This window comes from Gadus chalcogrammus, chromosome 23 (genome assembly GCF_026213295.1).
Source record: "Gadus chalcogrammus isolate NIFS_2021 chromosome 23, NIFS_Gcha_1.0, whole genome shotgun sequence".
Lineage (NCBI taxonomy): Eukaryota > Metazoa > Chordata > Actinopteri > Gadiformes > Gadidae > Gadus > Gadus chalcogrammus.
The window spans coordinates 15,544,360-15,556,859 of record NC_079434.1 but is presented as its reverse complement, the minus strand read 5'-3'; the positions used below and the strand labels follow the sequence as shown (position 1 = coordinate 15,556,859).

At 49.9% G+C, this 12,500-nt stretch overlaps 1 protein-coding gene across 2 annotated transcripts in view; it reads left to right on the top strand.

Annotated features, from left to right (window-relative positions):
* sema5a (sema domain, seven thrombospondin repeats (type 1 and type 1-like), transmembrane domain (TM) and short cytoplasmic domain, (semaphorin) 5A) overlaps nucleotides 1-12,500 on the top strand; it is a 123,789-nt gene that overhangs the window by 1,078 nt on the left and 110,211 nt on the right. The window lies entirely within an intron of this gene.

The following is a 12,500-nucleotide window of genomic DNA, read 5'->3' as shown; positions in this document are numbered from 1 at the left end:
TAAAAAAAGATTTGAACTTTTGAAGTCACCCAAAGATAGTATGATGCACACACTGGTGATCGGAAGAGCGGAATATATTTAAATGAAAAACATTTGGTTAAAAATGGTTTTATTATTCCATGAACCAGTACTACTTAGTCATTCAGCCCATGGCAATCAGCATTCTATGTCTTTCGATGGCTTTCAGTGGGATACTAATCTCTAGTTTAGAGCACATTGATTAGTGTATGATTAACCACACGCAATTGTTCACCAAGTCCTTTTTTCAAAGTGTTTTTCCATTATGCTAGGTATTTTCCATGCCCTGGGCAAGTCTATTATGCTGCCGGTTCGAAGTATCTCTATTTATCGATCGGTCTATCAATCTATCAATCTAACTATGTATCTCTATCTATATAGCTCAATCTCTATCAATCAATCTATATCTTCCTATATATCTCCCTCTTTCTTTTTCTCTCTTGCTCGCAATCTATCCCTCTCTCTATCACTATCAATCTCTCTCTCTCTCTTGCTCTCTATCGATCACTCCGGCTCTATCCATCTCTCCCTCTTTCACTCTCTCTCTATCTCTCTCCTCTCTACCTATCTTTATTTATTTTTTCGAACAGTGTCTGTTTTATGTCATTTTCATTCACGTGGGCTTGTGGTTGTTGTAGTTTTATAGCCCTGTTGTAGTTTTATGTGGGGCTGTTTTGCTGGTTTTAAAATCACCAGCAGTAGCATCAGCAGCAGCTCAGATGAATGGCGCTGGGCTCCTCTGAACGGTTGGCCCCGGGGACCCTGCATGCCCCAGTGTCCGTGCTGCTGTCTCCTGTCACACTGTGTACCCCGGGAAGGAAAACAGTGACCCTCGTCCAGATGGCTGAATTACTTTAGAGTCACACAGGTCACCCCCCCTTGTATTAGGCTCCGGATGCTTAACTCCCCAAGGGAGGGAGGGAAGAAGAGGGGAGGGAGGGAGAGAGAGGGAGAGAGGGGGGGGGGGAGAGGGAGGGAGGGAGGGGGGGGGGAGAGAGGGAGGGCCGGAGGGAGGGAGGAGGGAGGGATTTGAGAGAGAGAGGGGGGAGAGGGAGAGCCGGAGGGAGGGAGTCGGGAGGGATGAGAGAGAGAGAGAGGGGAGAGAAGAGGGAGGGGGGAGATAGGAAGGGGAGGGGAAGGAGAGAGGGCAAGGAGAGGGATGGAGGGGAGAGGAAGGGGAGGAAGGGAGAGAGGGAGGAAGGGAGAGAGGGAGGGAGGGAGAGAGAGGGAGGGGGGAGAGAGGGAGAGGATTTTTAGTTTATTATACAGCCGAGCGCCTTGCACTTACAATCGCACACACACACACCGCACAAACATTTTCTATTCAGGAATAAACAAGCATAAGGTAACACACAAATATAACAGCAGCTTGGACAAAGAAAGAAAAAGAAAAAACTGAAAAAAAAGAAACTGCGAACCACTCAGCTGGGATGTCATATCAGAGGAGCTGTGACAGCACAAGTGTTTATACGGAGTACTTAGGGCGGCTCACCTCAGAGGCCCCCTCTCAGCCACCTCGCTCAAAGGGACCAGTGGGTGATTTACTGGTGTGATGGGGACCTCGGCCCTGTTGGGAATTCCGCTGTGCAGCACCATCAGCAACAAATGCCTCAATCAGCCCTGGCTTTTAAGGAATTTCACCCCGGATTTAAAAAAAAGGCCCGACCCGCCCTGACGAGCGCCGACGGTCGCCACGGAAACGGACTGAGTGACAGGCCCTTTGTGGTAATATTTGTTATCTGGCTCATCTCCTGGGTACGACACCCCGGTGGGGGCGTTGAAGAGCGAAAAAAGGCATTGTCATTCACGCGGAAACTTAACTGTCATTAGCGTCGTCCCTCCGGTCCCCTTGGTGGTGCTGGTAGATTCTTTTATTCAGGCTTTTTCTCCTCAGTTACTCATTCATGTGGACACCAGCAAGAAGGGCCGCTGGCCATTGTTTTACCCCCCCCCCCCCCCCCCACCGCCACCAAAAGAGAAGATAAAGGTGAACGCTTCGTTTGAGATTCCCATGGAGGCGACAGGCCGTATATACGTGTGTTGATTCACCTCTGCTGTTGGGGTTTGTGTAGACTTCTCAAGTGTCAAACAACAACCGGGTGAAGTGCTTCACTGTCTCCCCCTCCTCCTCCTCCCCCCCTTTCGTTTTCTTCTCCTTCTAGTAGCAAACAGACTATTTAAACATCGCAGCCAACATGGCTATTACCTCCTCTGCCGTTCTTCTCTTGCTCTCTCTCTCTCTCTCCCTTTCGTTCTCTCTCTCTCTCTCTCTCTCTCTCTCTCTCTCTCTCTCTCTCTCTCTCTCTCTCTCTCTCTCTCTCTTTCCCCCCCCCTCTCTCTTTCACTGTATCTCTCTCTGTCCCCCCCCCTCTCGTTTACCGCATCTCTCTGTCTCCCCCTCTCTCTTTCACTGTCTCTCTCTCTGTCTCCCCGATCTCTCTCTCTCTCTCTCGCTCTCTCTCTCTCTCTCCTCCCTCTCCCCCCCCCCCCCCCCCCTCTCTCTCTCTCTCTCTCTCTCTCTCTCTCTCTCTCTCTCTCTCTCTCTCTCTCTCTTTCCTCTCTCTCTCTCTCTCTCTCTCTCTCTCTCTCTCTCTCTCTCTCTCTCTCTCTCTCTCTCTCTCTCTCTCTCGCTCTCTCTCCGCTCCTCCTCCTCCCACGCCCTGATCGAAGGGCTCCAACAGCTTAAGGGAATCTTCTTATGAGTCCCGATGGTTGCGCTCAGACCTGTCTGTGTTTAAGTTCATTTGAACTTTTATGCTTGGAGAAGGGGAACAGCCGAGGTAGCTCTGCTGACCGCCTGGGGGAAAGCTGTCCTCACCCTGGGCTCTCCAGGCCTTTATTAGTGCAAAAGTTGCTTACCTCAAAAGAAAAAAAAAACAGCACACTAGCGGCGCGCCACGTATAATAATGAGTGAGGCTATACGACCCTGTGCAGCGCTATACGGTGCAGCCTCAGTCTCCCATCCCTCCATGCTCCCCCTCACTGGCAGTTAGAAGCTAGGAAGATGGACAACTGTTTGTGGTCTTTCTTGGTTAGTGGGTCTGATTAACAAGGTCCACTTTGCGATCTCCTCGGCGGCGATGTGGAAATTGTCTTCATTTTCTGAGGTTTATTTTTGCGGAAAAACAATGTTGATATCGGAGGCCGCAGTTGTGTCTTAACACACGTATGATATAGCACTCTATTATATCAGAAAATAGCCAAGAGGGTTCCCCTCCAAGGCTGTGATTTCAGTGTTTACTCCAACATCCAACGTTCCCACTATAGACCCGGTGTCTCACGGAAGTTAAGTTTGACAAGTGTTTATCTTGTCTTTCTTCCTTCCCATAGTCTTCCCCTCTTTCAGTGCGGCTGTGCCGCGTTGCCATGGCTACCTCCAGGTTTGCACTGACAATCAAGACTATTTGCAATTCACAAAGGAAATGGATGTGTTGTGTGCTGCCCAATTTATGATGTACGCTGCATCTTTATCCTATAAGGGGTCAAAAGGTCTTGGCGGTTGCCGTAGTAATCGTGTTGAAGGTCTCTCGGACATTGCAGGTGAGGCTTATGAATGCATGTAAGACAGCGATGCCTTCGCAATAACAACCGACATGTTTATTTTATCAACGTTAGGGGACTAACGATGGATGTATTTTCTCTAAGGTGGATAGTCTTCTTTACAACTGTTTGCAATTGAGCCCCCCCCCCACCAAACAACCCTGGTTCATGACCCCACATCCACACACGGACACACACACACACACACACACACACACACACACACACACACACACACACACACACACACACACACACACACGGACACACACGGACACACACGGACACACACACATAGAAAATACCTCCAGTCGGGAAACAGCCTTGTAAAACACAAAGGGGAGGTTATGTGATTTCGCAGGGGTGTTAAAGTAACGGCTTTACAAATGATCTGGATGCACAGTCGAGGAGCAGAAGAGTTGGATGTGTTGTTGATGGCTCTGAGCCCTTGTTTTTCTATCGCTGCTCCGGCCTTTGGACGAACGATTGCGGTGAGAGAGATGGCTTACAACGGACGAGACGGTTGCCCTTACTGTCAACGCCGTCACAGGATGTTAGTTTATCGCTAATTGATTCCGAGGGCACGCCGTGCGTGATGATGTACGTACCCTAGTGTAAGCAACCTCGACGGCCAACTTCATCTCAGCTTTTTCATTTCATAAGCACATATCGTCGATGCCTTATAGATCGCTCGGAGGCGCTGTACTAAGGAGGAAAGAGGAGCGAGAAGGAACGGGGGGGGGCTGAGGAGACTAAAAGAGATTTAAGGGGGTGGAGGAGGACGGTAAAGGGTAGAGAGACAGAGAGCCTGACAAGTTGTAATGAGTCAGGGGAAAGGAGGTGAAGAGGGGGGCTTTAAGGTGAGCGATGTGGGGAAGGCTTTGCCTTGTCTTTGTCTCCTGATGGATTGAGTGTCAGAGGACCAGCTGGGTGTGGGGAATCATGGAATATCATCGCACGCCGAGAGCTGTGACCCACACGAGGACCCCCGCCCCGTACACACACACTGAAGCCAGAGACCATCTCAGACCCCCACACACTCGACCACGCTATCTCCGTGAGCTGTCACCTGGCCGGCTCTGCTGTCAGGATGAATGACTTTGAGGCGTGTATGTATGAGGCAGAGAGATACGTATGTTTCTTCCAGTGTCCTCGGATGACAACTGGACAGTTTTGGACACTTTTGCTTATTTCTACTTAGTATATTGACATATTTAAATGTACGCCAAAAGAAAAGTATGTGTGTGTGTGCGAGCATACGTGTGTGCGATGTACACAAGCTTTGAAATATAGATAGATGTGTGTAAAGTAAGTGTGAGGGTATGTGCGTGTGAATGTGTTTAAGGATCTTTATCCGCCTTCCCCTTGTGATTACCACGTCACCCTGTTATCCCGATGGGGGTGAATACTAAAACGGTTTCTTTTGATGAGGAGATGTGTGCGGTGCGATGGAAACCTCACGTGGTGCCGAGGCACAGACGCTCGCTCTCGGTGTGATCATCAAGACGATCTTAAATGAGAATCCTTTAATCATCAGCGAATTAGCGCATTTATGCCCCTCTTTGAAATGATCACGCAGGGCTTAATCATGGAGCAACCTCCCCCGTCCCCGACGACAACAACAACAACAACCGCATCGAAGTTGCAATGGTAAATCAAACCTTTGGTATTTGAACAGACAGAAAGAGAGACACACAAACACAGCAGCAGCACACAGTGTAGCCTCCTCAGCCGCAGTGGCTTGAATGTTTCTGATCAAATCTCGGAAAGGCATTGCTCCTTCTATAAAGACGATACCTATTATGAATAAATGCAAAAAATATAGAAAATGGGAATGGAGGCGGGATTCATAGGGGTGATCAGAGGCTCGATATATAGACAAAAAAAAGAAGCAGGGGGATCGGGCAGTGAGGATAATGGCTGGGGTAGATACCAGCCAGCTTGAGTTTGCATCGTAGATTTCTTTTCAGTTCCTTTTTTCTTTTAAAGAAAAAAAAAGTAATAAGAAAGGAGGGTTCCAAGGGCGAAGAGTTTCTCTGAGAGATTGTGGCGGTGATAGGGGGATAGCGAAACACTGACATTCAGAGCCGACTAGTGTATGGAAGAGAGGGATTGTTAAGTATATGTGTTCCCCTCCCGGGCCACTGGCCTGGTCCCCAGATGCATCTGCCTGCGGACTTCATCTGTCAACGCCAGAAAGGTGCTGAAGAGGAGAGAAGGAGAGAGGGACAGAGGGAGAGAGGGAGACAGAGTCACATAGAGAGAGAGACAGAGAGAGAGAGAGCGAGACAGAGAGAGAGGGAGAGGGAGAGGGAGAGAGAGAGAGGAAGGGAGAAGGTGAATTTGAAAATAGCGTCATGTTGGAATATAAAGAGGTGAGACACACCGGATTCGCAAGAAACAAAATGGAAACATGAGCGATTTGATTTTGTTCAAGGGGTGCGGGGATCAGTCAAGAGAAAAGGGTGGAGGGGGAGGAAGGGAGGGAGGGAGAGGGAGGAAGGAAGGGATAGAGAGAGGAGATTGAGGAGAAAACCATCAACGGATGAATGGATTTGAGTCTGGCAGTAGTGGAATACTTCTTCATGTTCTCTACTCATTGTTTTCTAGCAGTGGTCCGGCACACACACACACACACACACACACACGCGCACACACACACACACACACACACACACACACACACACACACACACACACGCACGCACGCACGCACGCAGACATGCACAAGCGCGCACACTCAAAGGTGAGAGCCTAATAAAGGCCCCTCATGAAAGCCCTCTGTGTGTGTGTGTTCATGCATGAATATGTATGCGGCTTGTCTGCGATTGAGCATGTGTCTGAGTGTATGTCTGTGTGCACGGGGGGTGAACAACTCTGTTTAACTCGACACAATGCCGTCTTAGTTCTCGAGTGTGAAAGCACACACAGGAGGTGCGGTTTGGTCTTAACCGCGAGCAGTGAATAATAACCAAACTCCAGGCCATCCTTCAATATTGCCCTTTATTTTCCCCCAAGATAAATCCTCAAGCGGGCCCCCCCAAGTGTTCTTAAGCCCCCCCTCCCACCCCCCCTCCGCCCGCCTGGTTGCTCACACGCGTAGCTTCCCCCTTGAACACTCCACACATTAAGCCCCTGCCTGATTACCATCTACAGTAGCGAGAGAGCTGCGTGCGTGAGGAACCAGCGATTGAGAGCTCCAAACCGCCATTGTGTCTGGCGACGGGAGTTTTATTTCAAAGGGCCTGCGTGTTATGGAACATCACGAACGTCTCCGCAGTCAATTAGAAGTCTAGCCAGGTATTGGCCCTCCCCTCGCCTCCCAGCCATAGAGGGGTATCGGTTGCCGGGTGAGACGATGAGGTAATTCTAGTGTTATAGTGCCTTGAGTGTTTAGGTTTTTCCCCCGCCGTTCTACCGCTCTGGGTCTATTGAGTTACAGGAGTCCCCTGGGAACCGTGTTGCGTTTAAGAGATAGCTCTGCCTGTTCGCCCTCGTGCCTCTGCTGCCGCGCTTCCCAGGTGAGGCCTTGGGGGGATTCTTATGAGCGTGTGTGTGTGTGTGTGTGTGTGTGTGTGTGTGTGTGTGTGTGTGTGTGTGTGTGTGTGTGTGTGTGTGTGTTTAGTTTTTTTTATCCTCTTCTGCCCTGCAGAAGGTTTATTCAACTATAACAAGCACAGGCAAGCGTAGCGCCAATCACACACGCACGCACGCATGCACATACAGACGCACACACACACACACACACACACACATGCACAAACACACACACACCCTGTGCAGTTGATAAACCTTTCAACTTCTTAGGAGTCTCATATTTGAGAGAAGTGCTAGAAAAACAGTTTGACGGATAGGGAGAGGCAGACAGAAAGACAGACACAGTGAGGCCGGCCTACAGACAGACAGAAAGGCAACTAGACAGACGGAGACAGACAGAGTTGGACCGTAACGAAGTAGGCTGGATGACAAAACTCCCAGCGTCAGAGGTGCCATATGTGACAGCCGTGCAGGGGGAGGACTAGAAGTACATCACCTGACAGAGGAAAACATACGCGCGCACACACACACACACACACACACACACACACACACACACACACACACACACACACACACACACACACACACACACACACACACACACACACACACACACACACACACACACACACACACACACACACATACATGAAGGCAGACCGCCTGCCAGGGAGACAAACGGAGAGAGATACACACTAGAGAGTCTCGGAAAAACAATAAAGACAGCAAGGCACACACGCAGAGAGGTTGCCCCCTCAACAGTGCCGCCTGGGTTCCAGGAGGAAGACGTATTTATAGTGTTTGTTGCTCGTGCAGTGCTGTTATTTTTTTAAATGGGCGTAAGCAGAAGAAGTACACTTCTCCGGTTCCACCACCAGACTCTGTGACAGGAGGCCTTAGCTCTGCGTTTTTTCTCTCTCTCTCTCTCTCTCTCTCTCTCTCTCTCTCTCTCTCTCTCTCAGTCGCACAGTCCCCATCTCTCTGCCTCCATCGCTATCTCTCCCCCCCCCTCTCTGTTCCAGCCCTCCCCGTCGACCTCACTCTACGCCCGACCCCCGGCTCTACATCCGTCATCGATTCCGTTGACGTAAAAAAAAAAAAAAAACGCACCACCCAACCCGCATCATTTAACTCTGCGCACCTCTGCTGTCGCGTTAGCAGAAACGACGCAACAACAGAAACGACACGACAAACAGAAACAGCGTTCCGTTTGACCTCCTCCGCATGACATTCCAAGCAATCAGCCGAGGTTGCCGCGTTGAAAAATACATTTTCCGTTTCCCCCCGCAAAAAAAAAAATCTGCTTGATTAATCGCCCCGGCAGGGGACACCTTGTTTGCATAGTGATGACCGCGTGGTTTCAGGAGCGCAGGAAGACAGGCTCACGTAGCGCCCTGGAGCAAGGCCCCTCTGGGTGAGGGTCCTCCACACACAGCGGTCCCCTGTCCACCTGCCGGGACACCGGGACGCTTTTGTTGCACAGTGATGCCTCTAAAAATAGACACACGTACACACAGATCCCCCCCCCCCCCCTCCCCAACACCATCTCCTCTGCCACCAGCAGCACCAGACACTAAGGCTGCCTTCTCTCTCTTATCCTCTCTGCCTCGGTGTCTGTACCGCCGGGTTCCCTTGCGAGCCCTGACAGGCTTTGCTGGTTTAAGGCGCCTGCTATAGGGGCGAAGAAGAGCAACAATTATGTGTTTTCTTTTTTTCTCTCTCCCCCTATGGACTGTGAGCTGCCATTTTTCCACCCTAGTTTAAAATAGGCATAAGGACAAGGGGGGGGGGGGGGGGATTTCCATTGTTTTTGCCCTTTTGTTGTCATCTCTAAGTATCCAGGTCCCTGGGAATCGTTGCTAAGGGCCGGTGGCCGACTGAGGTAATCCTTTTGGTTCATGTTTCAGGATGCGTCTTCTTACGGGTGGCTTGGGTGGTACATTGGACAAGGAAGTGCAAATGTATAATTATATTTATATCTAAGCCCCGTACCTTCCTCCAACCATACACACACACACACACACACACACACACACACACACACACACACACACACACACACACACACACACACACACACACACACACACACACACACACACACACACACACACACACACACACACACACACACACACACACACACACTTTCGTTCCACTGTGTGCAACCACCCGTCAGGATGCAGGGTATGCGCAGCGCAAGCCTTCTGTAACCTGTCATTGTCCTCATTGGAGCTGAACACACAAACAAACGCACACACACACACACACACACACACGTAAACACACACTCAACGCACCCTCCATCCACCTTCATGCATGTGAGCTCCCCCTCCTCCCTGATATCCATGGTGATTCTGTTACAGATGAGATAATAATTGTTATTGTCGGCTTAACTTTTTCTTTTCTTTCGGTGTTTGCTTGCCCTCTTTTTAACTCTTCCCTGCTTATGTCTCCTGTGTCTCTTTGTGGAGCTGTGATATTCAGCCAAATGAGAACCCTATCAAATAATGGTTGTTTTCTTTTAAATACAGTGACACTGCATTCGTGTGTGTGTGTGTGTGTGTGTGTGTGTGTGTGTGTGTGTGTGTGTGTGTGTGTGTGTGTGTGTGTGTGTGTGTGTGTGTGTGTGTGTGTGTGTGTGTGTGTGTGTGTGTGTGTGTGTGTCATGGCCCAACAGTTATAATGAGAGTGTGGGCGTATGTGTGTGTGTGTGCACGTCTGACACTTAATCAAAGCAGTGAATCTTGGGAGCATAATTAACACCAAGACAGCATAAAGGTGCTTAATTGGAACGTGTGTGTGTGTGTGTGTGTGTGTGTGTGTGTGTGTGTGTGTGTGTGTGTGTGTGTGTGTGTGTGTGTGTGTGTGTGTGTGTGTGTGTGTGTGTGTGTGTGTGTGTGTGTGTGTGTGTGTGTGTGCACAAGGCTTGCCATTGTTTGAAAGCTAGCAAAACTGTTCTGATTTCTCTGCCTGAGTAATTAGACTTTGTAGTAGAGTGTGAATGTCAGTCCAATTCCATGTCTGTTTCCACTCATGCTCTCTCTCTCTCTCTCTCTCTCTCTCTCTCTCTCTCTCTCTCTCTCTCTCTCTCTCTCTCTCTCTCTGTCTCTGTCTCTGTCTCTGTCTCTGTCTCTCTACCTCTTTCAATTGATCAGTTGCTCCGTGACATAAGACACAAATCAAATGCAGACACACACACAAACATCGCAAACACATACACACACACACACACAGACACACGCATATTTATGACACCCTATCGCACAAAATGGAATGTAACCCGGTGTTGAGGATTTATGCTGTGACTCTCAAATCAGCCAGATGTGAAGGGAGCGAGTGCATCGCGTATTGCATATTTCCCAACACCGGAACCGTGGCCAAGATTGATGCTCATGGAATAGGGCAGAGTGTCCCAGATTAATGTCGGCAAGCAGTGTGTGAGCTACAAAATATGGGCAGAAACGAAAAGTATCGCACACCTGGAAACCAGATGTGTACCATAACCCCTCCCACTAACACACACACACACACACACACACACACACACACACACACACACACACACACACACACACACCAGACACACCAGACACACACACACACACACCAGCCTGCTGCCGGTGTCGCGGGCAGGAAAAAAAAGAAACGTGGTCGTCATCACTATATGAGAGGGCGGGGGGGCCTCATTAAGTCATTATTTATTTGCTTTGTGCTGTTTTATCACCTCCAGACGCACTTACATCGCCCAGACGCCCACACTCCCGCGGGCCCCCAGAAGAATGACTCGCTTGTATGGGCGACGGGGGGCTCCTCTGGCCGTCGCAAAAAAGTGCAGACCTCGGCAGTCTGGACCCCCGCTTACACCCCCTCGTTTTTTTTATATGTTTTATCAAGTACACATTTCCTCTGCCTGGATTGTTAGAACCGCATCGTTTTTTCCCTGTGTGTGCTAACATAAGGTCTACGGGGTGAACCCGTGTATCGTGGTTCTGGTGTCGGGGGTTTGCGGTGCCAAAGCAGGAGAAAGGGAGCCGTTGGGATGTTTTCTTTAACGGGCAATTTCCCCCTTTACAATGGCGGTGTGTTTGCCGGTCAAAGCCTTTAAAAGTTTCACTCGACCTATTAGCCAATTTAGTCTACTCTCTCCCCCCCCTTGTACAACAATTCCCAGAAAATCGCAATTACTACCTACGTGCTGTCTGTTTTTTTTCGTCGGGGCTGATGAAAGCACTTTTATTTTTTTTCGGGGAGAAGAAAAAAAATAATTCTGTGTCATCCAAACACGAATTCTTGGTAGGATGGTTGTGTTCCACAACAAAGGGCAGGCCGACACAAAACAGACCCGACCTTGTTGTTGAGGCCGCCGCCGCCGCCTGGGAGCACCTGGTGTTGCGGCCTCTCGTCCGCCCCCGCAGCCGGGGTCTCTCCGGGCCGCCCCGCCCCAAGGCCGGTCCACCGGCCCTGGGCTCCCCTGGGGGCGGCGCCCCCCTGAGTTTAAAGAGAGGACTTTTTGCTTTTCCAGCTGTGCCAGTCCGCCTCGCCCCCGACCCAAGCTGGTTCCCACTCTTGTTTTTCCCGCCCCGATCCAATTACCTCTGTGGGACCACTTCCCCTGACACACACGCACACACACCCACACACTCACACCTATATGGGCGAACACACACACACACACGCGCACACACACACACACACACACACACACACACACACACACACACACACACACACACACACACACACACACACACACACAGACACACCTATGGGCGAACACACACGCAAACACGTGGAAGAACACAGACATCAGACACCCATATCTGGGTGAATTCACACACACAGCGCATACATTCATTTGAAAATTACACAGACGACTATAGACCCAAGTGTTTTCATAGTTTTATATCCACATGGTATAGGGTTCACTGTTATTCTGTGGTTCTCCTGTATCCTTTTTATAGCCGGTGCACACTCTGGCATGCTGCCTTACTTCGATGATTATTTTCTCTCTCTTTCTCTGTCTATCGTCTGTCTCTCTGTCTCTCTGTCTCTGTCCCTCTCTCTCTCTCTCTGGCTGTCTCGATCCGTCTTTCTGTCTCTCTTTCTGTCTATGTCTCTCTGTTTCTGCGTGTGTGTGATTATTTCCCATCCTTAATGCCTCTCCTCTTCCTTCTTTCCCTCTTAAGCACCTTATTCTCTTTATTCTTTTTACTCTCCCTCACAGCTAACCTTTCTGCTCCCCATCTTCTCCTGTCTCCCCCATCGCCTCCTCTGTTAGCGTCCGAGAGAGCAGGTCAGCGCACACTCCCAACCCTTTACTTTGTCTAGTGTCACCCTCCTGAGAATGACGCACACGCGCACGCACACACATACACACACAAACACACAGGCTCACGTA